The sequence below is a fragment of the Lampris incognitus genome, chromosome 9 (assembly GCF_029633865.1).
Source record: "Lampris incognitus isolate fLamInc1 chromosome 9, fLamInc1.hap2, whole genome shotgun sequence".
In the NCBI taxonomy this organism is placed as follows: domain Eukaryota; kingdom Metazoa; phylum Chordata; class Actinopteri; order Lampriformes; family Lampridae; genus Lampris; species Lampris incognitus.
In genome coordinates, this window is record NC_079219.1 from 39,756,975 (window position 1) to 39,781,733 (window position 24,759).

Sequence of the window (24,759 nt, forward strand, 5' to 3'; positions counted from 1 at the left end):
CCAGACAAATTCTTTGGTTTATTAGTTGCAACTGTTTATCATGCTATGCTTACATAACAGGGTAGCAAGAAAAGCCTACCAAATTCTTTAAACTTGAAAGGAATTCTAAGCTGTAATTGTGTGCAAATTCACTAAAATTGCCTATTTTTTCATGACAAAATGTGAGCTGTTTGTTTTAGATCTTATTAAACACATTTCTTGCATGTGTTCATAAATCTACACCTTCAACGTTGCCTATTACATGGCTATGCTTTTCATGGACTGGTGATTTCCGCAGGAAGGAATTCTTTGAACATGTCTAAAAGAAGTGCAGTTTGCTAATTATGCCTCACTTAGTTCTTTTCTTAAAGTCTGTGTTAAGAGAACTGATACACTTGCGTATAGAAAAATACCTCGAGCAACTCGATTTGGTTCTAGACAGTCCTTCATAGCGTCTCTTGGAACCCTTTTGGGGAGATTCTGTTGCTGAGTTGGGTCAAAATATCTGTCTGGAAAACAAGAAATCCCCGGGTCAAATTCAAAATATTCCGCGCTTTGTCTTTTAGTGTTATTTTGTGCAGTTGGAAAAAACTCATATCCATTTGCATGATGGTTTGTATGTCATATCTAAGGCTGCATTTCTATGACGAAGCAACTTGTTTTTGAGCATGTATAGTTCGAGCTCCTCTTCTACAGCTCTGTGTAAATGGTTTTCCGAGATACATTAGTCTATATTCTTATCGTTATAACCTCTTTTCTGTAACAATTCCCAATTAATCCAACCACAAAATGGACAAAATTATGTGCTTTGTTTGAACTGCCTGTCTTGTCCATGAGATCCTAGGTTTAAATTCCTGAAGTGTCTGCCTTAGTCCTTCAATGTGCTCTTTTTCCATCAGGAAATACGCCCTCCTGTCTTGTTAATTTAGTTGAAGGGTCTTTTGCCAAAGGCAAGAATGCATTTTATGTATATCTCGGCACAAAATGCGTTTAATGGTGATTTAAAAGTATTTATGAAGATCACTGATAAACGTGTTTGAAGAAATCCATGAAGCAACTTGACTCCGTTCGAAACAATTCCACAGATTCGCTCTTCGAGCTTGATTCAGGGCGCTGTGGCTTAGCTGGTCAAAGTTCCTGTCTTGTAAACAGGAGATCCTGGGTTCAAATCCCAGCAGTGCCTTACCAGCTGTTCACTCTGTCTGTATTGTTCAAATATTGCTAGTGTATGTCTGGGTGTGTGAATATCCCTTGTTTTATGTGTTGAATACCCTGAGACAGAGACAAGAGCCATGAATTAAAAAATATATATATATTGACAATGCTGTTTCTTTTCCACCCCTGTATCCAACAGACCAATTCTTTAGTTTATTAGCTGCAGCTGTTTATCATGCTATGCTTACATCACAGAGTACCAAGAAAAACATGCCAAATTCTTTAAATTTGAAATGAACTTAACCTGTAATCGTTTGCAAACTCATTAAAATGGTCTAAGATTTAATTACTATTTAATTACAAAATGTGAGCTGTTTGTTTTAGATATTGTTGAACACATTCCTTGCGTGTGTTTATGAATCTACAGCTCCGAAGTTGCCTGTTCCATGGCTATGCTTTTGGTGGACTGCTGGTTTCTGCAGGAAGGAATTATTAGAACACTTCTAAAAGAAGCACACGATTTGCTAATTATGCCTCACTTAGTTCTTCACTTTTTTTTCTGAAAGTCTGTATTAAGAGAGTTGGTAGACTAGCATATATGGAAATACCTCAAGGAACTCAATTTGGTTCGAGACAGTTCGTCAATGTGTCCCTTGAAGCTCTTTGGGGGAGATGCTATTGCTGAGTTGGTCAAAATGTGTGTCTGGCAAACAAGATATCATCGGTTCATATCCTAGTTGCTCCTTGCTTTGTATTTTCGTGTAATCTTGTGCAGTTAGAAAAAGTAATATCCATTAGCATGAGCGTTTTTGTACCAAATCTAAGGCTGCATTTCTATGTCGAAGTTAAATGTTTTTCAAGATGTATAGTAGGCTCTACTCCACATTTTTTCAACAGCTCTGTGTAAATGGGCATCGAGACACTTTGGTCTAAACCCTTATTTTGATAACTTCTCTTCTGTAACAATTGCCATTTAATCAAACCTCAAAATGGCTAAAGGGATGTGCTCTAGGCGAACTGCCCGTCTTGTAAACAACATATCCTAGGTATAAATCCCTGATGTTTCTGCTTGTGTCTTTCAGTGTGATACTCTTCCATCAGAAAATACTACCTTCTCTCCTGTCGATTTTCTTGCCAAGTCATTAGCCAAAGCAAAGAATGCAATTTTTGTCTACAATGGTACCAAAGGTGTTTAATGATGTTTTGAAAGTCTGTGAAGATCACAGACAAACTTGTGTTATTGCGTATCCATGAATTAGATTGCCTCAGTTTTAAACAATTCCACAAACAGTCACTACCAAAGCTTACTTAAGGCGCTGTGGCTTAGCTGGTCAAAGCGCCTCTCTAATAAACAGAAGATTCTGAGTTCAAATCCCAGCAGCGCCTAACCAGTTGTTCAGTGTATTGTACAAGTGTTCCTCGTATACGCCTGGATATTTCTTTCTGTATGTATTGAACTGCCGTCCTGTGCATTGTGATTTTAGATGTGCGTCCTTCAGTAATAATTTAGACATTGACTGTTATATTAAAGTCACTGACATCTAAAGGTAAATTAAAAAAACAACTACATTTTAAAAGCTTGCCACGCCGGTCATTGTACAATGTGATATAACCATACAAGGATAAAACATTTTCAGCATATTAAGTTAATCATGTGTCCGTTGGATATACATGTGCAAGCACATCTATCAGCACTGATGGATAGACAGAGCCAACAGTCATGAATGTAATTAATACTGTCAATGCTGGTTCTTTTTTCCACCCTGCATCTAAAAGAAACTTTCTTTAGTTTATTAACTGCAGCTGTGTTCATCATGCTGTGCTTACATCACAGAGTACAAAAAAAGTCTGCGCAATTCTTTAAACTTTAGATACATTTAACTTATAAATGTTAACAAACTCACTCATTTCCTTTTCCTGAAAGTCTTTGTTAATTGCGCTTATACCCTTTCATATAGGGAAATACCTTAAGCAACTCGATTTGGTTCAAGATGATTCTTCATATAGTCCCTTAAAGCTCTTTGGGGAGGTGCTGTGGCTGACTTGGTCAAAATATCTTTCTGGTAAACAAAACACAGGTTTACATCAAGGATCTCTCTGTACTTTGCTCCATTCATCTTTCCCTCGATCCTGACTAGTCTCCCAGTTCCTGCCGCTGAAAAACATCCCCACAGCATGATACTGCCACCACCATGCTTCACTGTAGCGATGGTATTAGCAAGGTGATGAACGGTGCCTGGTTTCCTGCAGACGTGACGTTTGGCATTCAGGCCAAAGAGTTCCATCTTGGTTTCATCAGACCAGAGAATCTTGTTTCTCATGGTCTGAGAGACCTTTAGGTGCTTTCTGGCAAACTCCAAGCGGGCTGTCATGTGCCGTTTAATGAGCAGAGGCTTCCGTCTGGCCACTCTACCATAAAGGCCTGATTGGTGGAGTGCTGCAGAGATGGTTGTCCTTCTGGAAGGTTCTCCCATCTCCACAGAGGAACGCTGGAGCTCTGTCAGAGTGACCATTAGGTTCTTGGTCACCTGCCTGACCAAGGCCCTTCTCCCCCGATTGCTCAGTTTGGCTGGGCGGCCAGCTCTAGGAAGAGTCCTAGTGGATCCAAACGTCTTCCATTTACGAATGATGGAGACCACTGTGCTCTTTGGGACCTTCAAAGCTGTAGAAAATTTTTTGTACCCTTCCCCAGATCTGTGCTTCAATACAATCAAGTCTCGGAGGTCCACAGACAATTCCTTTGACTTCATGGCTTAGTTTCTGCTCTGACATGCACTGTGAACAGTGGGACCTTATATAGATAGGTGTATGCCTTTCCAAATCATGTCCGATCAATTGAATTTACTACAGGTGGACTCCAATCAAGATATAGAAACATCTCAAGGATGATCAGTGGAAACAGGATGAACCTGATCTCCATATTGAGTATCATAGCAAAGGGTGTGAATACTTATGTACATGCAATATTTCAGTTTTTTATTTTTAATAAATTTGCAAAATTTCGACAAAACCTTTTTCACTTTGTCATTATGGGGTATTGTGTGTAGATTGATGAGAAACAAAAGAAATTTAATCCATTTTGGAATTAGGCTCTAACATAACAAAATGTGGGGAAAGTGAAGGGGTGTGAATACTTTCTGGATGCACTGTACATGTGCAAGCACATCTATCAGCACTGACGGATAGACAGGGCCAACAGTCATGAATGTAATTAGTACTGTCAATGCAGTTTTTTTCTCCACCTGCATCTAACAGAACCATTCTTTAGTTTATTAACTGCAGCTTTGTTCAACATGTTATGCTTACATCACAGAGTACAAATAAAAGCCTGCGCAATTCTTTAAACTTTACATATATGTTAACTTATAAAAGTTAGCAAACTCATTCGTTTTCTTTTCCTGAAAGTTTTTGTTAAGTGCGTGTATACCCTTTCATTTAGGGAAATACCTTAAGCAAGGCGATTTGGTTCGAGATGTTTCCACAAGTAGTCCCTTAAAGCTCCTTGGGGGAGGTGCTGTGGCTGTCTTTGTCAAAATGTCTTTCTAGCAAACAAGATAATCTCGGTTCAAATCCAAAATACTCTGCGCTTTGACTTTCAGTGTGATTTTTTGCAGTTGGAAAAAGTCATTTCCATTTGCATGTTGGTTTGTATGCCACATCTAAGGCCGCATTTCTATGACGGAGCAACTTGTTTTTCAAGATGTATAGTTCGAGCTCATGTTCTACAGCTCTCTGTAACTAGTTTGCCGAGACACATTAGTCTTAATCCGTATAGTTATAACTTCTTTTCCGTAACAAGTCCCAATTAATCCAACCACTAAATGGCCAATATGATGAGCTTTGTTTGAACTGTCTGTCTTGCAAACAAGAGATCCCAGGTTCAAATTCCTGAAGCGTCTGCCTGAGTCTTTCAATGTGTTCTTCTTCCATCAGAAAATACGCCCTCCTGTCCTGTTAATTTAATTGAAGGGTGTTCTGCCAATGCCAAGAATGCAATTTTATACATGCAATGGAACAAAGTGTCTTTAAGGGTGATTTGAAAGTATTTATGAAGATCACTGATAACCTTGTGTTTGAAGATATCCATATAATAACTTGACTCCGTTTGAAACAATTCAACAGAGTCTCTCTTGCAGTTTTATTTCAAGGCGCTGTGGCTTAGCTGGTCAAAGTGCCTGTCCAGTAAACAGGAGATCCTAGATTCAAATCCCAGTAGTACCTAACCAGATGTTTAATCTACCTGTGTTATATGAATGTTGCTAATACATACCTGGCTCGGGAGACAGAGCTAACAGTCAAGAATTTAAAAGAAATACTGCGGTGCTGTTTCTCTCTCACCCCTGCATCCAACAGACCGATTCTTTGTTTTACTAGCTGCAACTGTGTTCATAATGATATGCTTACATAAGAGAGTAGCAAGAAAAGCCTGCCAAATTCTTTAAACTTGAAATGAATTTTAACCTGTAATTGTTTGCAAACTCACTAAAATTGTCTAAGATTTAATTATTTTTAACTACAAAATGTGAGATGTGTATTTTAGATATCATTAAACATTTCTTGCGTGTTCATTAATCCACAGGTCCAAAGTTGCCTGTTACATGGCTATGCTTTTCATCGACTGGTGATTTCCGCAGGAAGGAATTCTTTGAACATGTCTAAAAGAAGCGCACAGTTTGCTAATTATGTCTGACTTAGTTCTTCATTTTTTCTTAAAGTCTGTGTTAAGAGATACACTTGCATATAGGGAAATATGTCAAACAACTCGATTTGGTTCGAGACAGTACTTTAAAGAGTCCATTGAAGCCCTTTGGGGGAGATGCTGTTGCCGAGTTGGGTCAAAGTATCTGTCTGGCAAACAAGATATTCTCGGTTCACGTCCAAGTTGCTCCTTGTTTTGTATTTTCGTGTAATCTTGTGCAGTTAGAAAAAGTCATACCCATTAGCATGAGGGTTTTTGTACCAAATCTAAGGCTGCATTTCTATGACGAAGTTAAATGTTTTTCAAGATGTATAGTAGGCTCTACTCCACTTTTTATCTTCAACAGCTCTGTGTAAATGGGCTTAACCCAACCTAAAATTGGCCAATACGAGATGCTGTGGATGAACTGTCTGTCTTGTAAATAACATATCCTAGGTATAAATCCCTGACGTGTCTGCTAGTGTCTTTCAGTGTGCTACTCTTCCATCAGAAAATACTACATTCTGTCCAGTCGATTTTCTTGCCAAGTCATTAGCCAAAGCAAAGAATGCAATGTTTGTCTACAATGGTACCAAAGGTGTTTAACCAAATCCTCATTGGGCCACTCTTTGTTTCAGTATGCAGCAGCCGATAGCTGGAACAGGCTACAACAAACCCTGAATATGGAAAAATTCATCTCCGTCAGTTCCTTTAGGGAAACCATAACAAATACACTAGTGCACTCTTGCAGCTGTTTTACCTGAGCCAACTCCTTGCCACCATTACTGTTTGTCTGCCCTCCTGCTCCCATGATTGTTTTATACTCTGCCTGTATGTCATAGCCTAACCTGCTGCCCCCCGTCTGTTTTTAAACCGTGCTAAACGTGCGGTATGTCATAACCTGTTGCTACACCCCTGCTTTCTGCTTTATCGCCGCTAAATGTGCTGTATATCCTAACTGCCTGAGTTGTATGTCTGCTTGCCTCCTAACTGCCTGCTATACTGTCCCATTAATTGTGCTGTCTGCTGTAATTAACTGTCCACTGTCTAATCCTACTGATACTGTATGCTGCCAATACCATTAATGCTTTATGTGTGTGTTGTATGTTGCCATTGGATGTGTCGTATGTTGCCACCACTGCTTACGTGTATTAACCAACTCCTGGGTTATTCCATATTTGCTGCTACTGCTCTACCGTGCGTGAACGTGTGTGCTATGTCTTACCTGTTGCTATATGTCAGCCTTGTTCCTCTGCACACGTAAGTATGACCACTATCAATGTTTTGTTGTACTGATTGTGATGTCCACATCTGTGTACTTGGCCTTTCATGTCACTGCTGTTCCTTGTTTTTACCTCTCTTTTTTATTTTACTCCCCATCCCCTTCCCCTAGGGGGCACTTACCCCCAACATAGGCTGTTATTGTAAATAAGAGTTTGCTCTTAATTAACTTGCCTATTAAAATAAAGGTTGATTGATTGAATGATATTTTGAAAGTCTGTGAAGATCACTGATAAACTTGTGTTTTAGCGTATCCATGAAGTAGATTGCCTCAGTTTTAAACAATCCCACAAAGAGTCACTATCAGGCCTTGCTCAAGGCACAGTAGCTTAGCTGGTCAAAGCACCTGTCTAGTAAACAGGAGATCCTGGGTTCAAATCCCAGCAGTGCCTTATCAGCTGTTCACTGTGTTGTACTAGTGTTTCTCATATACGTCTGGGTATGTGGCTATATGTTAAACTGCCGTCCGTCCTGTGCATTGTGATTTCTGTTGTGAGTCGACCTCTAAAGGTTGAAAAAAGAAAACAACAAATAAATGTCTAAATTTCAAAAGCATGCCACGCCGGTCATTGTACAATGTGATATAAGCATTCAAGGATAAAACATTTTCAGTATATTTAGTTAATCATGCGTCCTTTGGATATACATGTGCAAGCACATCTATCAGCACTGACGGATAGAGACAACAGTCAGGAATGTAATTAATACTGTCAGTGCTGGTTCTTTTTTCCACCCTGCATCTAACAGAACCATCCTTTAGTTTATTAACTGCAGCTGTGTTCATCATGCTATGCTTACATCACAGAGTACAAATACAAGCCTGCACAATTCTTTAAACTTTAGATATATTTAACTTATAAATGTTAATAAACTCACTCATTTTCTTTTCTTGAAAGTCTTTGTTAAGTGCGCTTATGCCCAGTCATATAGGGAAATACCTTCAGCAACTCGATTTGGTTCGAGACGATTCCTCAAATAGTCCCTTAAAGCTCTTTCGGGGAGGTGCTGTGACTGACTTGGTCAAAAATATATTTCTGGCATACAAGATACCCTCGGTTCAAATCCAAAATACTCCGGACTTTGTCTTTCAGTGTGATTTTGTGCAGTTGGGAAAAGTCATGCAGTTAGCTAACTAATTGTAGTTAGCTTAGCTAAGTAGTTAGCTAAGCTACTTAGCCAAGTCACCAAAATAAAACTGTATGTATATGTATGTATATTGATGTGCATCTGACAATATTATTGTGCTTTTGATTTTCTTTATCCAGAGTATGGCTGTTCGCAGATTTACTGCTGAGATGGTTCTACGGATGCTGCAGGAAGAACCAGGTGAAGTAGAGGAGGCAATTTGTCAGAATTTGTCTGAATCTGAAATTTCTGAAGATGATGAGTATGACCCAGAATATTTGCCACAGGGTCAAGCTGGAGTTGTGGGTGTGTCTGGGAATCAAGCTCTCCTACATGAAGAAGACTCCTCTGATGACATAGAATTCATCTGATGAGTCCCCTGAAGAGGAAACTCAGACCCAGTCCAATAGATTGAGTAAAAACGGATCTTGCTGGAATGAGAATCCCCCCACTCATGGCAGAACAAGAAGCCATAACATTCAGAGGTGCTGCCCAGGACCTACACCTGGATCAACAGCTGTTTCACCGAAGGATGCAGATGTTCATGAGTGACAAGATAATTGAGGAGGTTCTAAAATGCACCAACTTAGAGGGACGAAGAACAGCCACAGCAAAACGGAAAGAGTGGAGAAGCATTGCTAAAGAAGAATTCATGGCCTTTATTGGTTTGATCCTCCTTCTAGGTGGGGAGATGAGCTGGGATGTGGCCTTGTGGGAGCTGTTTGTGGATCTGCTGCAAAATCCAATTTACAAGGCCACCACGGGTCTCAGGAGATGTGAGGATATCCGCCGTTTCATACAGTTTAATGACAATAGGACCAGAGCTCTGCGACTGGAAACAGACCACATGGCGGCATTTAGGTACGTGTGGGACTGTTTCCTGGACAACTGCAGAAGACAGTTCATCCCCAGTGACTGTGTCACCATAGATGAGCAGCTTGTGCCATTCCGAGGCAGGTACAAGTTCCTGCAATACATGCCCAGCAAGTCTGCGAAATATGGGATGAAAATATTTTGGATGTGCGATGCAAGGGTACCTCATGCAATAGATGGAATTGTCTATACAGGGAGACAGCCAGGAGAAGAGTTTCAGAGGAACCTTGAAGAGAATGTGGTCCAACAATTGTGCAGTGGAATCAGACAGACAGGTGAATATACAGTGCAATACAGAAATTAATGTAAAAGTTTTAGCACAATACCTACATAATCTTTCATAATGTGTATTTTATTTTTTCATTTGATTTCTCTATTATCAAAATAGTAGAATAGAATGAAATGCAATGCAACACAATGCAACAGATTATGGTGTTAGAATTTAGAGAATTCTATGCGGAGTAAATTTACAATCTTTTTTCCCCCTCTCATGGGTCGCAACATCACAATGGACAACTTCTTCACCAGTGTCCCTCTGGCTGAGAAGCTCCTTGAGAAGAACCTGACCATTGTTGGGACATGCCACCTATCATGAAGCCATCCAAATCACGGGAGATTCATAGCTCAGAATTCGGATTCAATAGCAACATGACCATGGTTAGCTATGCGCAGAAGAAGGGAAAAGCTGTTGTCCTCCTGAGCACCATGCATGATGACAAAGCAATGGATGACAGCAGTCTGAAGAGGAAACCAGAAGTGATCCAGTACTACAACAAAATAAAAGGAGGAGTGGACACAATGGATCAGATGGCTAGCACCTACTCATGTAAGCAGAGAACACAGAGGTGGCCCATGGTGCTCTGGTACAATATGCTGGATGTTGCCACCCTCAATGCCTACACCATCTTCACTGCACAACACCCTGATTGCATGGGTGGTGTGAACCATGCACGCCGGCTATTCATCAAGGAACTGGGCAAAGAGCTTGTCATGCCACATAGGAAGAGGCGCATGGAGGGCACGCCCAAACTCCAAAAGCTTATTATTGAAGCAATGGGAAGATGTGGGTTAAAAAAACAAAACACAGCCAGCACCCAGCCAGAGGAGGACATCACACCAAAGGAAGAGGAAGAGGTGCGCGATCTGCCCAGTTTCCAAAGACAGAAAAGCCAGCAGCTGGTGTTCCCAGTGCACCAGGCCTGTGCGCAAAGAGCACACACATGTAGTGGTAATTTGTGAGGCATATAAAAATTGAGATGGCAGTTTGTGCTCTAGTAATGTGATCAGTTGTTTTATTTTGTCTGGTCACATTTCACCAGTTTACAGTAGTTACACTATAGATACAGTACAGTTCAATAGCCGTGTTATCTGTTATCAGAGGTATGTGTATGTGTGCCAAAATGACAAATAAACATGTTGCAAATATTAAATGTATGAGTGTGTATCCCCACTCACTGCTAAAGTAATTGTTTGAAACAAATTATTATTATAGCATTAAGTCATTTAATTTTAAATCACACTTGGATGAATGGGTCATTTTTGACCCATGTGTGTAAACTTGATGTAGTAATACAAAAACTATTTTTGTTCATAAAGTATGAAAGGAAAAATTGAAATAATGATATGTGGTAATCAAAAACAAAATATTTAAAGAATACTTGGAATATTCAATCATAAAATACATTTATTTCAAAAGATAGAGCAAAGAAACACTCAGCCAGCATGAAATAACATGGGAAATGAATGTGGGTAATTTTTGAACCATGTTGTGCATTAGAAGGGGTGTGCATATGTTGTGCATTAAAGGGCTAAAGCTCTTTGGGGGAGGTGCTGTGGCTGACTTGGTCAAAATATCTTTCTGGCAAACAAGGTACCCCCGATTCAAATCTAAAATACTCCGGGCTTTGTCGTTCAGTGTGATTTTGTGCATTTGGAAAAAGTCGTTCCGTTTACATGAGGGTTTGTATGCCACAACCACCCATCCATCCATTATCCGATCCGATTATCCTGCTCTCAGAGATGCTGGAGCCTATTCCAGCAGTCTTTGGGCGGCAGGCTGGGAGACATCCTGGACAGGCCGGCAGGCCATCACACACACACATTCCTACCTAGGGACAATTTCAGTATGGTCAATTCACCTAACTTACATGTTTTTGGACTGTGGGAGGAAACCGGAACCCCAGGAGGAAACCCACGCAGACACCTTGAGAACATGCAAACTCCACACAGAAGACGACCCGGGATAACCCACCAATGTTGGACTACCCCGGGGCTCAAACCGAGGACCTTCTCGCTGTAAGGCGACCGCGCTATCCACTGCACCACATACGCCACATCTAAGGCTGCATTTCTAAGACAAAGCAACTTGTTTTTCAACATGTATTATTCTACCACCCCTATACGCCCTGCATAAGCTGGCAGATAGACAACTCCTCCTCCAATACCACACTGAAGAGGATGCTTAGTTCCACTCTGTTTAATGGTTGACTGGAAGTAGGGTAAAACTACAAGAGACACAACGCAACAAACATACAAAGTTCAATACATCAATAAAAATTACTATGAAATGATATATGAGCTTCAAGTGTGTTACTGCTATGCAATTTCTAGCATACACCTTATTATTGACCAACTAAAGTGAGTATTTTGGCTAAACTGATGACAACGGATTATCACATCCAATTAATTCGCTAGCGTTAGCATTCGCTAATAACAGCATGTGTAATATGAACTCATACAATAAAATACGACATATTTATATCAAGCCAAACAAATATGACTAACAAATGTGACTTAGACTTATGTTAAGAATATTAACATACCGACAGTGCATCCAAAAGCATGAAATGTATATAGAGAATAGTGATATCGTGAACAAAACGTCTCGAGGCTTTATCGTGTTTTCTGTTGACTATGCACTTCCTGTATTGTCGCTGTGGTGCTGGTGACGTCATCAGTGAACAGAAGTCTCTTAAAGAGACGGTACACATTAACTAATACTGACAGCACATGTAAAGTTCGAGCTCTCCTTCTACAGCTCTGTGTAAATGGTTTACCGATACATATTAGTCTAAATCCTTATAGTTATAACTTCTTTTCCGTAACAAGGCCCAATTAATTCAACCACAAAATGGCATATATAATGAGCTTGGTTTGAACTGCCTGTCTTGCAAACAAGAGATCCCGGGTTTAAATTCCTTAGGTGACTGCCTGAGTCTTTCAATGTGTTCTTCTTCCATCAGAAAATACACCCTCCTGTCCTGTTAATTTAATTGAGGGGTCTTCTGCCAAAGCCAAGAATGCAATTTTATGTATGCAATGGAACAAAATGTTTTAAAGGGTGATTTCAAAGTATTTATGAAGATCACTGACAACCTTTTGTTTGAAGAAATCCATGAAGTAACTTGACTCAGTTTGAAACAATTCTACAGAGACTCTCTTTAAGACTGTTTCAAGGCGCTGTGGCTTAGTTGGTCAAAGTACCTGTCTTGTAAACAGGAGATCCTGGGTTCAAATCCCAGCAGTGCCTCGCCAGCTGTTCAATCTCTCTGTGTAGCACAATTGTTGCTAATATAGTATGTCTGGGTTTGTGAAAACCCCTCTTCTATGTGTTGAACTCGAGAAACAGAGCTAACAGTCACGAATTTAAAAAAAATACTGACAATATTGGTTCTTTTTCACTGCATCCAACACACCGATTCTTCGGTTTATTAGCTGCAACTGTATTTATAAAGCTATGCTTACATAAGACAGTAGCAAGAAAAGCCTACCAAATTACTTGAAACTTGAAATTAATTTAAACCTGTAATTGTTTGCAAACTCACTGAAATTGTGTAAGATTTAATTGTTTGTATCTATAAAATGTGAGCTGTGTGTTTTAGATACTAATTAACACATTTATTGCGTGTGTTCATAAATCCACAGGCTCAAAGTTGCCTGTTACATGGCTATGCTTTTCATGGACTGGTGATTTCCGCAGGAAGGAATTCTTTGTTCATGTCTAAAAGAAGCGCACAGTTTGCTAATTATGCCTGGCTTAGTTCTTCATTTTTTTCTTAAAGTCTGTGCTAAGAGACACACTTGCGTATAGGGCAATATCTCAAACAACTCGATTTGGTTCGAGACAGTACTTTAAAGAGTCCATTGAAGCCCTTTGGGGGAGATGCTGTTGCTGAGTTGGGTCAAAGTATCTGTCTGGCAAACAAGATATCCTCGGTTCACATCCAAGTTGCAGCTTGCTTTGTATTTTCGTGTAATCTTGTGCAGTTAGAAAAAGTCATATCCATTAGCATGAGGGTTTTTGTACCAAACCTAAAGCTGCATTTCTATGACGAAGTTAAATGTTTTTCAAGATGTATATAGACTCTACTCCACTTTTTTTTATCTTCAACACCTCTGTGTAAATGGACATCAGAGACACTTTGGTCTAAACCCTTATTGTGATAACTTCTGTTCCGTAACTAGTCCAAATTAATCCAACGAGGTGCTGTGGATGAACTGCGTCTTGTTAACAACATATCCTAGGTATGAATCGCTGACGTGTCTTCTTGTGTCTTTCAGTGTGCTACTCTTCCATCAGAAAATACTACATTCTGTCCAGTCGATTTTCTTGCCAAGTCATTAGCCAAAGCAAATAATGCAATTTTTGTCTACAATGGTACCAAAGGTGTTTAATGCTGTTTTGAAGGTCTATTAAGATCACTGATAAACTTGTGTTATAGCGTATCCATGCAGTGGATTGCCTCAGTTTTAAACAATTCCACAAAGAGCGAAAAAGGTTTTGTAGAAATTTTTGCAAATTTATTAAAAATAAAAAACTGAAATATTGCATGTACATAAGTATTCACACCCTTTACTCAGTACGTGGGTGAGGCACCCTTGGCAGCGATCACAGCCTCAAGTCTTTTTGGGTACGAAGCTACAAGCTTGGCACACTCATACTTGGGGTATTTCTCCCATTCTTCTCTGCAGATCCTCTCGAGCTCTGTAAGGTTAGATGGGGAGCATCGCTGCACAGCTATTTTCAGGTCTTTCCAGAGATGTTCAATGGGGTTCAAGTCTGGGCTCTGGCTGGGTCACTCAAGGACATTCACAGACTTGTCCCGAAGCCACTCCTTCATTGTCTAGGCTGTGTGCTTATGGTCTTTGTCATGTTGAAAGGTAAACCTTCGCCCCAGTCTGAGGTCCTGAGCACTCTGGAGCAGGTTTAAATCAAGGATCTCTCTGTACTTTGCTCCATTCATCTTTCCCTCGATCCTGACTAGTCTCCCAGTTCCTGCTGCTGAAAAACATCCCCACAGCATGATACTGCCACCACCATGCTTCACTGTAGCGATGGTATTAGCAAGGTGATGAGAGGTGCCTGGTTTCCTCCAGAAGTGACGTTTGGCATTCAGGCCAAAGAGTTCAATCTTGGTTTCATCAGACCAGAGAATCTTGTTTCTCATGGTCTGAGAGTCCTTTGGGTGCTTTCTGGCAAACTCCAAGCGGGCTGTCATGTGCCTTTTAATGAGCAGAGGCTTCCGTCTGGCCACTCTACCATAAAGGCCTGATTGGTGGAGTGCTGCAGAGATGGTTGTCCTTCTAGAAGGTTCTCCCATCTCCAGAGAGGAACGCTGGAGTTCTGTCAGAGTGACCATTGGGTTCTTGGTCACCTGCCTGACCAAGGCCCTTCTCCCCCGATTGCTCAGTTTGGCTGGGCAGCCAGCTCTAGGAAGAGTCCTAGTGGATCCAAACTTCTTCCATTTACGAATGATGAGACCACTGTGCTCTTCGGGACCATCAAAGCTGTAGAAAAGTTTTTGTACCCTTCCCCAGATCTGTGCTTCGATACAATCCTGTCTCGGAGGTCCACAGACAATTCCTTTGACTTCATGGCTTGGTTTCTGCTCTGACATACACTGTCAACAGTGGGACCTTATATAGACAGGTGTGTGCCTTTCCAAATCATGTCCGATCAATTGAATTTACGACAGATGGACTCCAATCAAGATGTAGAAACATCTCAAGGATGATCAGTGGAAACAGGATGAACCTGATCTCCATATTGAGTATCATAGCAAAGGGTGTGAATACTTATGTACATGCAATATTTCAGTTTTTTATTTTTAATAAATTTGCAAAATTTCGACAAAACCTTTTTCACTTTGTCATTATGGGGTATTGTGTGTAGATTGATGAGAAACAAAAGAAATTTAATCCATTTTGGAATTAGGCTCTAACATAACAAAATGTGGGGAAAGTGAAGGGGTGTGAATACTTTTCGGATGCACTGTACATGTGCAAGCACATCTATCAGCACTGACGGATAGACAGGGCCAACAGTCATGAATGTAATTAATACTGTCAATGCAGTTTTTTTCTCCACCCTGCATCTAACAGAACCATTCTTTAGTTTATTAACTGCAGCTTTGTTCAACATGTTATGCTTACATCACAGAGTACAAATAAAAGCCTGTGCAATTCTTTAAACTTTACATATATGTTAACTTATAAAAGTTAGCAAACTCATTCATTTTCTTTTCCTGAAAGTTTTTTGTAAGTGCGTGTATACCCTTTCATATAGGGAAATACCTTAAGCAAGGCGATTTGGTTCGAGATGTTTCCACAAGTAGTCCCTTAAAGCTCTTTGGGGGAGGTGCTGTGGCTGTCTTGGTCAAAATGTCTTTCTGGCAAACAAGATATTCTCGGTTCAAATCCAAAATACTCCGCGCTTTGACTTTCAGTGTGATTTTGTGCAGTTGGAAAAAGTCATTTCCATTTGCATGATGGTTTGTATGCCACATCTAAGGCTGCATTTCTATGACAGAGCAACTTGTTTTTCAACATGTATAGTTCGAGCTCATGTTCTACAGCTCTCTGTAACTAGTTTGACGAGACACATTAGTCTTAATTTGTATAGTTATAACTTCTTTTCCGTAACAAGTCCCAATTAATCCAACCACAAAATGGCCAATATGATGAGCTTTGTTTGAACTGTCTGTCTTGCAAACAAGAGATCCCAGGTTCAAATTCCTGAAGCGTCTGCCTGAGTCTTTCAATGTGTTCTTCTTCCATCAGAAAATACGCCCTCCTGTCCTGTTAATTTAATTGAAGGGTGTTCTGCCAAAGCCAAGAATGCAATTTTTTATATGCAATGGAACAAAATGTCTTTAAGGGTGATTTGAAAGTATTTATGAAGATCACTGATAACCTTGTGTTTGAAGATATCCATGAAATAACTTGACTCCGTTTGAAACAATTCAACAGAGACTCTCTTGCAGTTTGTTTCAAGGCGCTGTGGCTTAGCTGGTCAAAGTGCCTGTCTAGTAAACAGGAGATGCTGGGTTCAAATCCCAGCAGTGCCTGACCAGATGTTTAATCTACCTGTGTTATATGAATGTTACTAATACATGCCTGGCTTTGTGAATATCTCTCTTTGTATGTGTTGAACTCGGGAGACAGAGCTAACAGTCAAGAATTTAAAAGAAATACTGCGGTGCTGTTTCTTTCTCACCCCTGCATCCAACAGACCGATTCCTTGTTTTACTAGCTGCAACTATGTTTATAATGCTATGCTTACATAAGAGAGTAGCAAGAAAAACCAACCAAATTCTTTAAACTTGAAATGGATTTTAACCTGTAATTGTTTGAAAACACACTAAAATTCTCTAAGATTTAATTATTTTTTAACTACAAAATGTGAGCTGTGTGTTTTAGATATCATAAAACAAATTTCTTGAGTGTGTTAGTAAACCCATAGGCTCAAAGTTGCCTGTTACATGGCTATGCTTTTCATGGACTGGTGATTTCCGCAGGAAGGAATTCTTTGTTCATGTCTAAAAGAAGCGCACAGTTTGCTAATCATGCCTGACTTAGTTCTTCATTTTTTCTTAAAGTCTGTGTTAAGAGATACACTTGCATATAGGGAAATATCTCAAACAACTCGATTTGGTTCCAGACAGTACTTTAAAGAGTCCATTGAAACCCTTTGGGGGAGATGCTGTTGCTGAGTTGGGTCAAAGTATCTGTCTGGCAAACAAGATATCCTCGGTTCACATCCAAGTTGCAGCTTGCTTTGTATTTTCGTGTAATCTTGTGCAGTTAGAAAAAGTCATATCCATGTGCATGAGGGTTTTTGTACCAAATCTAAGGCTGCATTTCTATGACGAAGTTAAATGTGTTTCAAGATGTATAGTAGGATCTACTCCACTTTTTATCTTAAACAGCTCTGTGTAAATGGACATCAGAGACACTTTGATCTAAACCCTTATTGTGATAACTTCTGTTCCTTAACTAGTCCAAATTAATCCAACCTAAAAATGACCAATAGGAGGTGCTGTGAATGAACTGTCTCTTGTAAATAACATATCCTAGGTATAAATCGCTGACGTGTCTGCTTGTGTCTTTCAGTGTGCTACTCTTCTATCAGAAAATACTACATTCTGTCCAGTCGATTTTCTTGCCAAGTCATTAGCCAAAGCGAAGAGTGCTATTTTTGTCTACAATGGTACCAAAGGTGTTTAATGATGTTTTGAAGGTCTGTTAAGACCACTGGTAAACTTGTGTTACAGCGTATCCATGAAGTACATTGCCTCAGTTTTAAACAATTCCACAAAGAGTCACTATCAGACCTTGTTCAAGGCGCTGTGGCTTAGCTGGTGAAAGCGCCTGTCTAGTGAACAGGAGATCCTGGGTTCGAATCCCAGCAGTTCCTAATCAGCTGTTCACTGTGTAGTACTAACTAGTGTTTCTCATATATGTCTGGGTATTTGGCTATCCCTTGCTGTATGTGTTGAACTGCCGTCCCGTGCATTGTGATTTCTGTTGTGAGTCCTTCAATAGTAATTAAGACTTTGACTGTTATATTAAGTTCATTGACATCTAAAGGTTAAAAAAAAAAAACAAATAAATTTCTACATTTTAAAAGCATGTCACGCCGGTCATTGTATAATGTGATATAAGCATACAAGGATAAAACATTTTCAGCATATTAAGTTAATCATGTGTCAGTTGGGTACACATGCGCAAGCACATCTATCAGCACTGACGGATAGACAGGGCCAACAGCCATGAATGTAATTAATACTGTCAATACTGGGTTTTTTCCCCCCACTCTGTTTCTAACTAATTTCCCACATCTGCCACATTTAGTATTTGCATTATTTTGCACTCTTTCCTTTGGTTTAAAACCACCTTTTCCATGTAGAGAGTATTTCTGTTTGAACTTGAATCTAACTGCATCCATGTTTGCATCTGTGCTATCTGTGCTACTCTGTCTCAATGCAGGCTGTTGCGTTTTAATTTCCTCACTTTGGCGGATTATTGTGATAGCTTTCACGAGAGTCAACTCAGAATCTAGCTGTGACTTCTCTGGAAGTCCATGGGCTCTGGTACCTACCACAAGGCGGTCTCTGATCATCTCATCTTTGAGAATTCCATACTGACAATGCTCAGCCAGTTTAAGCACAGCAGTAATAAACGCTTCAACCGTTTCACCAGGCTCCTGGCTACGTTTGTTGAATTTAGCTCTTTCACGGATCACATTATGCTGGCATATGAAATGTTTATCGAACGCTTGCTTTTACTTTGTCCTACTTTTCCTTGTCCTCATCCGTCAGCGCTAACGTGTTCAGAACGTCCTCCGCCATGTCTCCCATAGTGTAAACTAGCGAGTAACCTTGATACTCTTGACTCTTTGCATTTAGTCCTGCAGCCGCTATGCGGAATCTTTCAAAACCTCGCATCCAATTAGGCCAACTACCAAAGTCTCCGAAGTCAAATGCTTCAGGCGGACTTATTGAAAATAGAGAATCCATTTTGTTTTACCTTCCGGGTGCTGCTCTCAAACGTTGTATCAACGCAGCTCCACGTTAGCGTTAGCTCTGCTAGCTCACTCGGCCAACTCAAAAGTTCCTTTCTCACGTAGTCAAACTGCAATGATCATTCCGGTCACTTGCGTCGGGTGACTGAATTTATCTCAGAGGCGAGGACGACGACTTCTGACACCATGTCTTGTACTTTATGGTACTTATATTACTAATGAAGGACCGGAGACCAAGGCATGACGTTGACCTTTTACTAGGCATATCTTCAAGGCTCAACACTCGCGCACGCGCGCTCATTACATATCAAAACCTGCTCACTACAGGATCTACTCCACTTTTTATCTTCAACAGCTCTGTGTAAATGGGCTTAAACCAACCTAAAATTGGCCAATAGGAGGTGCTGTGGATGAACTGACTGTCTTGTAAACAACATATTGTAACGTTCATAGATAAGTAGACACGTTGGTCCTTGACTAACGGGTCAGACCCTTTCGTCGACGGGTTAACGTTGTCGTTTGCGGAGCGGGAAACACGGGTTCGCGTCCCGGCTGTGGCGACAGACTCCTAGACTGCCCCCCGAATTCGCTACATTAGTGTCAGAGGTGGGACGGGGCGACTGTAAGGCCTTCGGAAGCGTATGAGGCGTGAAGGAGCTGATATGCTTAAGCGCGGGGTCGCGCTTCCTGAATTCGCTACAGTGGTGTGTGACGGTGAGACCGTGAGGTCATCAGAGGCGTGAGGGAGCTGAAGTGTGGGGAGGCGCTTCCCGAAGAAGGCGGGTAGTGTAACGTGCATGGATAAGTAGACACGTTGGTCCTTGACTAACGGGTCGGACCCTTTAGTCGACGGGTTAACGTTGTCACTTGCGGAGCGGGAGACACGGGTTCGCGTCCCGGCTGTGGCGACAGTCTCCCAGCCTGCCCCCCGAATTCGCAACAATATTGTAGGTATAATTCCCTGACGTGTCTGATTGTGTCTTTCAGTGTGCTACTCTTCCATCAGAAAATACTACCTTCTGTCCAGTCGATTTTCTTGCCAAGTCATTAGCCAAAGCGAAAAATGCAATTTTTGTCTACAATGGTACCAAAGGTGTTTAATGATGTTTTGAAAGTCTGTGAAGATCACAGATAAACTTGTGTTTTAGCGTATCCATGAAGTAGATTGCCTCAGTTTTAAAAAATGCCACAGAGTCACTATCAGACAGTGTTCAAGGCGCTGTGGCTTAGCTGGTCAAAGCGCCTGTCTAGTAAACAGGAGATTCTGGGTTCAAATCCCAGCAGTGCCTCATCAGCTGTTCACTGTGTTGTACTAGTGTTTCTCGTATACGTCCTGGTATGTGGCTATCCCTTGCCTCATGTGTTGAACTGCCGTCCTGTGAGTCCTTCAATAGTAATTAACACATTGACTGTTATATTAAGTTCATTGACATCTAAAGTTTAAAAAAAACCCAATAACAAACAAATATCTAAATTTTAAAAGCATACCACGCCGGTCATTGTACAATGTGATATAAGCATACAAGTGTAACCCCTTCTTCACTGGCGGGCAACACCAAGCACATTTGAACAAGACAACATCCTAATGCTACCAGTTACTAAAGTGTTATAAGCAAATCCAATGGCGCAACAGGATCCTGAGTTCTCAGCGGTGGAATGTTGAGCTGGCCAAACCTCCTGTGCACTAGTAGGCTAGTGCCACTAATGACAATAATAGTGATAAATGATAATCGAAATAATTAACCAGGATATTTATCAGTGTAGTAGCGCGGTGCCTCCACTGAGAAAATACTACACTTACCTAAGGCTAGTGAATGGTGTATCTTCCCAGAATTTAAACAAACCCGTGGTTAAGGCACAAACCTGTGGTTAAGGCAGATCGAGTAACCCTGCTGTGTACTAAAGTACCGTACACACTTATTACCAGCACTCCAAAAGTAAATGAGCTGCCAATACACCCGAAATATAATTAATAACAATAGGATTTATTGGATAATAATGAGAGAGAGAGAGAGAGAGAGAGAGAGAGAGAGAGAGAGAGAGAGAGAGAGAGAGAGAGAGAGAGAGAGAGAGAGAGAGAGAGAGAGAGAGAGAGAGAGAGAGAGTGTGAGAGAGAGAGAAAACAGAGAGAGAAATAAGAGAGTACCACACGAGAGTGGTACTGTTGATCAACTAAACATTAATTAAAATTTCACAGGGTGTGACAACCGTTCACAATACACAGAAGGAAAGTATCAAAAGAATACAAAATACACAGCGCTTTCTGTTGGGGCCCGTTGGTGCACATTAAACCAGTTCTCTAAGCGCAGGGCAAGGCAGACACCCTACGATGCCCAGGCGACGAGACAAAAGTGCGTGGGTGTGTGTATAAGTGCTCTGTCCAAGTTACTCACGACCCAACGCTCCTACGACCGGGAGGCTGTGTGTAGCTCAGAGGATGGTCGGCGCTGTGCTTGCCGTCGGCTCCCCGGCAGGGCCTCCGATGGTCGGCGCTGTGCTTGCCGTCGGCTCCCCGGCAGGGCCTTCGTCCGCAAGATGGCCACAAGTCGCAACGTTCCGAAAACCCCGGCGAAGACAATGGTCCTCCGGTGGGAAACGAAGCAATCCGACCCGAAACAAACCCCACCAGCAAGCACCCGACCGTGGGCCAATCGCAATGTGTTCTTCTTCCATCAGAAAATAAACCCTCCTGACCTGTTTATTTAATTGAAGGGGCTTCTGCCAGAGCCAAGAATTCAATTGCATGTATGCAATGGAACAAAATGTCTTTAAGGGTGATTTGAATGTGTATATGAAGATCACTGGCAAGCTTGTGTTAGAAGAAATCCATGAAGTAACTTGACTCAGTTTGAAACAATTCCAGAGAGATGCTCTTGGAGTTCGTTTCAAAGCGCTGTGGCTTAGTTGGTCGAAGTGCCTGTCTATTAAACAGGAGTTCCTGGGTTCAAACCCAGCAGTGCCAAACCAGCTGTTCACTCTATCGGTGTTGTACAAATGTTGCTAATATATGCTTGGCTTTGTGAATAGTCCTCGTTTTATGTGTGACCTCGGGAGACAGAGCTAACAGTCAAGAATTTAAAAAATATTGACAATGCTGGTTCTTTTTCACCACTGCATCCAACAGACCGATTCTTTATTTTATTTGTGGCAACTGCGTTTATCATGCTACGCTTACATAACAGAGTAGCAGGGAAAGCCTACCAAATTCTTTAAACTTGAAATGAATTTTAACCTGCAATTGTTTGCAAACACACTAAAAAATGTTTAATGACAAAATGTGAGCTGGGTGTTTTAGATATTATTAAACACATTTAATGCGTGTCTCATAATTCCATAGCGCCAAAGTTGCCTGTTCCATGGCTATGCTTTTTATGGACTGGTGATTTCCGCTGGAAGGAATTCTTTGAACATGTCTAAAAGAAGCGCAGTTTGCTAATTATGCCTCGCTTAGTTCTTCTTTAAAAAAAACTGTATCAAGCGAACTGATACGCTTGGGTATGGGAAAATATCTCGAAACAACTCGAACTGGTTCGAGACCGTTCTTCAAAGACTCCCTTGAGGACCTTTGGGGGAGATGCTGTTGCTGAGTTGGGTCAAAATATCTGTCTGGCAAACAAGATACCCTCAGTTCACATCCAAGTTGCTCCTTGCTTTGTATTTTCGTGTAATCTTGTGCAGTTAGAAAAAGTCATATCCATGTGCATGAGGGTTTTTGTACCAAATCTAAGGCTGCATTTCTATGACGAAGCGAAATGTGTTTCAAGATGTATAGTAGGCACTACTCCACCTTTTATCTTCAACAGCTCTGTAAATGAGCAGCCGATACACTTTGGGCTAAACCCTTATTGTGATAACTTCTGTTCCGTAACTAGTCCAAATTAATCCAACCTAAAATGGACATTAGGAGGTGCTGTGGATGAACTGCCTGTCTTGTAAACAACATATCCTAGGTGTGAATCCCTGACGTGTTTGCCTGTGTCGTTCAGTGTGCTACTCTTGCATCAGAAAATACTACCTTCTGTCCTGTTGATTTTCTTGCCAAGTCACCAGCCAAATTTAAAATGTGATTTTTGTCTACAATAGTACCAAGGGTGTTTATTGACGATTTGAAAGTTTGTGAAGATCACTGTTAAACTTGTGTCATAGCACATTCGTGTTGGTTCAGTTTTAAACAATTCCACAAAGAGGCCCTCTCTGGCCTTGTTCAAGGCGCTGTGGCTTATTTGGTCAAAGCACCTGTCTGGTAAAGAGGAAATCCTCCGTTCAAATCCCAGCAGTGCCTAACCAGCTGTTCACTCTATATGTGTTATGGAAATGTTGCCAATACATGTCTGGGTTTGTGGATTATTACATTATACAACACAGCTTTTCGCTGTGTTGTATAACTGTTTCTCGTGGATATCCCTTGCTGTATGCGTTGAACTGCCGTCCTGTGCATTGTGATTTATGTTGTAAGTCATTTATGTTGTAAGACCTTAACTGCTATATTAAGTTAATTGACATCTAAAGGTAATAAAAAAATTCCAAATTTGGAAAGCATGCCACGCCGGACATTGTACACTTTGATACAAGTATACAAGGATAAAACATTTTCAACTTATAAAGTTAATCATGTGTCCTTTGGATATACATGTGCAAGCACATCTATCAGCACTGACGGATAGACAGAGCCACCAATCATGATTGTAAATACTGTTAATGCTGGTTCTTTTTTCCTCCTGCATTCAACATAACCATTCTTTAGTTTATTAGCTGCAGATGTGTTCATCATATTATGCTTACATCACAGAGTACAAATAAAAACCTGCACAATTCATTAAACTTTAGATAAGTTTTAACTTATAAATATTAGCAAATTCACTCTTTGTTTGTGAAAGTCTTTGTAAAGAGCGCTTATACCCTTGCATATAGACGGGGTTCCTGTTTACAAACATTACTGGGTGCGTGCGCAGCAAGGGGGCAAAACCGCTTTGGTAGCTCTCAAAAGATTATGCATCTCATAATCTTTTGAGAGCCACCAAAGCGGTTCAACAATGAAGATGTTCAACATTTTCCACCCATCCTTTTGGCGGTTTGTGCAGTGTATTGCACAACAAATGCGTGTAATCTCTACTGTATCTGAGCTCTATCTTGGTTAAAATCTCTGCGGCGTAGCTGCTTTCTGCCTCCTGGTTGCGCACGCATCTCTGTGATGACGTTGAAAGGAAACCCTCCTATAGGGAATTACCTCAACCAATTCGATTTGGTTCGAGACATTTTTTCAAATAGTTCCTTAAAGCCCTTTCGGTGAGGTGCTGTGGCTAACTTAGCCAAAATATCTTTCTGGTAAACATGATATCCTCGGTTCAAATCCAAAAATACTCCGGGCTTTGTCTTTCAGTGTGATGGCTTGTATGCCACAAAGCAACATGTTTCTCAAAATGTAAAGTTCGAGCTCCTCTTCTACAGCTCTGTGTAAAAGGTGTTCCGAGACACATTAGTATAAATCCTTATCGTTATAAATTATTTTCCATAACAAGTTCCAATTAATCCAACCACAAAATGGCCGATATGATGTGCTTTGTTTGAACTGCCTGTCTTGTAAACAAGAGATCCTAGATTTAAATACCTGAAGTGTCTGCCTGACTCTTTCAATGTGTTCTTCTTCCATCAGAAAATACGCCCTCCTGTCCTGTTAATTTACTTGCACGGTCTTCTGCCAAAGCCAAGAATGCAATTTTGTGTATGCAATGGAATGAAATGTGTTTAAGGGTGATTTGAAAGTATTTATGAAGATCACTGATAAGCTTGTGTTTGAAGAAACCCATGAAATAACTTGACTCTGTTTGAGACCATTCCACAGAGGTGCTCTTTAAGGTTGCTTCAA

The 24,759-nt window shown here is 40.7% G+C and overlaps 7 non-coding genes across 7 annotated transcripts; all 7 read left to right on the forward strand.

Moving 5' to 3' along the window:
- Window positions 1-1,088: 1,088 nt before the first annotated feature.
- trnat-ugu (transfer RNA threonine (anticodon UGU)) lies at window positions 1,089-1,162 on the forward strand. Its single transcript has one exon. It is a non-coding gene; the product is annotated as a tRNA-Thr (tRNA).
- Window positions 1,163-2,446: 1,284 nt separating this feature from the next.
- trnai-aau (transfer RNA isoleucine (anticodon AAU)) lies at window positions 2,447-2,520 on the forward strand. Its single transcript has one exon. It is a non-coding gene; the product is annotated as a tRNA-Ile (tRNA).
- Window positions 2,521-7,411: 4,891 nt separating this feature from the next.
- On the forward strand, window positions 7,412-7,485 carry trnat-agu (transfer RNA threonine (anticodon AGU)). Its single transcript has one exon. It is a non-coding gene; the product is annotated as a tRNA-Thr (tRNA).
- A 5,061-nt stretch (window positions 7,486-12,546) lies between these two features.
- trnat-ugu (transfer RNA threonine (anticodon UGU)) lies at window positions 12,547-12,620 on the forward strand. The gene has a single exon. It is a non-coding gene; the product is annotated as a tRNA-Thr (tRNA).
- Window positions 12,621-16,363: 3,743 nt separating this feature from the next.
- trnat-agu (transfer RNA threonine (anticodon AGU)) lies at window positions 16,364-16,437 on the forward strand. The gene has a single exon. It is a non-coding gene; the product is annotated as a tRNA-Thr (tRNA).
- A 1,275-nt stretch (window positions 16,438-17,712) lies between these two features.
- trnat-agu (transfer RNA threonine (anticodon AGU)) lies at window positions 17,713-17,786 on the forward strand. The gene has a single exon. It is a non-coding gene; the product is annotated as a tRNA-Thr (tRNA).
- A 2,322-nt stretch (window positions 17,787-20,108) lies between these two features.
- On the forward strand, window positions 20,109-20,182 carry trnat-agu (transfer RNA threonine (anticodon AGU)). The gene has a single exon. It is a non-coding gene; the product is annotated as a tRNA-Thr (tRNA).
- Window positions 20,183-24,759: the final 4,577 nt, after the last annotated feature.